Here is a 3,144-nt window from a genome sequence, read left to right as displayed (position 1 = left end):
AAGGAGTTAAGAATCTTGTTACTGGTATCTGCATATATCTGTGACGACACCATGAATATTTCACAGCGTTGCCGGATATCTGATTAGGCTCCGGCAATCTGAATATCCTCCAAATACAAAGATACAAAATCTCGATCATATATATATATATATATATATATATATATATATATATATATATATATATATATATATATATATATATATATATATGCCACAGGTTTCATCCCAAAGTTTAGAGTGCATGGAGGAACAGTTAGAGAAAACCTTGCCTTGCAGAACGTGCAAGCAAGACTTCGTATGGTGCTTGCCTATCTCTTTGCTCAATTGATGCTCTGGGTTCGTGGAGGACAGGGTGGACTCTTGGTTATAGGATCTGCAAATGTAGATGAGGCACTAAGGGGATACATGACTAAATATGACTGTAGTTCTGCTGATATTAATCCCATCGGTGGATTTTCCAAGGCTGACCTCAAGAGATTTCTGCTTCTAGCCAAAGACAGACTTAATGTTCCTGTACTAGGCGATATTCTAGGAGCGCCACCTACTGCAGAACTTGAACCACTTGAGGAGGGCTCACTTGTACAAACAGATGAAGCAGACATGGGCATGTCATATGATGAACTGTCCACATATGGAAAGCTTCGAAAAGTTGAATGTTGTGGTCCATACTCCATGTTTGGCAAGCTAGTTCATCTTTGGTTTGATCAATGTGCACCTAAAGAGGTTGCAGAGAAAGTTAAGCTGTTCTTCCGTTGTTACAGTGTTAACCGCCACAAGATGACTGTTTTGACTCCAGCATAACATGCTGAGACATATTCACCTGATGATCATCGCTTTGACCACCGACAGTTCCTGTACAACTACCGCTGGGTGTGGCAGTTTAAAGCTATAGATAAAGCAGTGGAAAAGTTAGATTGTGGAAGGGATGGAGATCAAGTTGAACGAAGTGGGTCTACATGTTCCAATAAAGGCAGTCGGTCATCTTCCTTCACACGGCCTTCATCGCGGTCATCCAACAACTCACTCACTGGATATACTGGTAGTGAGTCTCATCGTCGAGGAGTAGAAGTAGCACCTGGACCTGTCATTCAAGATGCACACAGTGAACAAGACTGCACAAATGAAAGTAAACATATTGCATTGAACATGATAGTGCCACACTACCAAGATCAGAAAATGGAAAGTAGTAAAAGTTCATCCTCTCATCTTGGACCTGCTAGTGAGGAAGACCGAAAACGCCGTGGATCAACATCAATCTTTGTTAATGCTCTTGGACACAGTACTCAGAAAGCAAGTCGTTGTGGGGATTCAGCTTCTTCTACCATTCAGTACCTTAATAACAACATACAAATGTAAAGAGTTTTTTAGTAGATAATAACATTTTAGATTTTTTTTTTCATATGTAATTGCTTTTTCCAACTTTGTATAGGAAACATCAGGAATGTGATAATACTGGCCTCACTTACACATCTCCACTCTCCAGCTGTCAAGTATGATTTACTGAAACCAGCACTTACCATCCACAACCAGGTCTTTTAGATTGCTTCATATGCTCTGGATCAGTCCATTACCATCTTGTTGATCCTATATTTCACATGAATCCAGTTCATTCTATCCTATGCATGCCCTTCATTTTCCTGAATGTTTAGGCCCCAGTACCCCAAAGCCTCCTTCAGTCATTCCTTTCATCTCCTTCTAGGTCTCCCTATTCCCATTTGTTTCATCTACTTTTAATATTAAGATCCTCTTAGTCAGTCTTTCTTTGCTCATCTTTGTTATATATATATATATATATATATATATATATATATATATATATATATATATATATATATATATATTATTTTTTTTTTTTTTTTTTTTTTTATATACTTTGTCGCTGTCTCCCGCGTTTGCGAGGTAGCGCAAGGAAACAGACGAAAGAAATGGCCCCCCCCCCCCCCATACACATGTACATACACACGTCCACACACGCAAATATACATACCTACACAGCTTTCCATGGTTTACCCCAGACGCTTCACATGCCTTGATTCAATCCACTGACAGCACGTCAACCCCTGTATACCACATCGACTCCAATTCACTCTATTCCTTGCCCTCCTTTCACCCTCCTGCATGTTCAGGCCCCGATCACACAAAATCTTTTTCACTCCATCTTTCCACCTCCAATTTGGTCTCCCTCTTCTCCTCGTTCCCTCCACCTCCGACACATATATCCTCTTGGTCAATCTCTCCTCACTCATTCTCTCCATGTGCCCAAACCATTTCAAAACACCCTCTTCTGCTCTCTCAACCACGCTCTTTTTATTTCCACACATCTCTCTTACCCTTACGTTACTTACTCGATCAAACCACCTCACACCACACATTGTCCTCAAACATCTCATTTCCAGCACATCCATCCTCCTGCGCACAACTCTATCCATAGCCCACGCCTCGCAACCATACAACATTGTTGGAACCACTATTCCTTCAAACATACCCATTTTTGCTTTCCGAGATAATGTTCTCGACTTCCACACATTCTTCAAGGCTCCCAGAATTTTCGCCCCCTCCCCCACCCTATGATCCACTTCCGCTTCCATGGTTCCATCCGCTGACAGATCCACTCCCAGATATCTAAAACACTTCACTTCCTCCAGTTTTTCTCCATTCAAACTCACCTCCCAATTGACTTGACCCTCAACCCTACTGTACCTAATAACCTTGCTCTTATTCACATTTACTCTTAACTTTCTTCTTCCACACACTTTACCAAACTCAGTCACCAGCTTCTGCAGTTTCTCACATGAATCAGCCACCAGCGCTGTATCATCAGCGAACAACAACTGACTCACTTCCCAAGCTCTCTCATCCCCAACAGACTTCATACTTGCCCCTCTTTCCAGAACTCTTGCATTTACCTCCCTAACAACCCCATCCATAAACAAATTAAACAACCATGGAGACATCACACACCCCTGCCGCAAACCTACATTCACTGAGAACCAATCACTTTCCTCTCTTCCTACACGTACACATGCCTTACATCCTCGATAAAAACTTTTCACTGCTTCTAACAACTTGCCTCCCACACCATATATTCTTAATACCTTCCACAGAGCATCTCTATCAACTCTATCATATGCCTTCTCCAGA

General features: G+C 41.4%; 1 pseudogene; it reads left to right on the top strand.

Moving 5' to 3' along the window:
• Positions 1 to 210: 210 nt before the first annotated feature.
• On the top strand, positions 211 to 1,826 carry LOC139752204 (glutamine-dependent NAD(+) synthetase-like; annotated as a pseudogene).
• The last annotated feature ends 1,318 nt before the right edge of the window (positions 1,827 to 3,144 follow it).

This window comes from Panulirus ornatus, chromosome 2 (assembly GCF_036320965.1).
Source record: "Panulirus ornatus isolate Po-2019 chromosome 2, ASM3632096v1, whole genome shotgun sequence".
NCBI classification, from domain to species: Eukaryota; Metazoa; Arthropoda; class Malacostraca; order Decapoda; family Palinuridae; genus Panulirus; species Panulirus ornatus.
The sequence above is the reverse complement of the archived record's forward strand: the minus strand, read 5'-3'. Positions and strand labels throughout refer to the sequence as shown.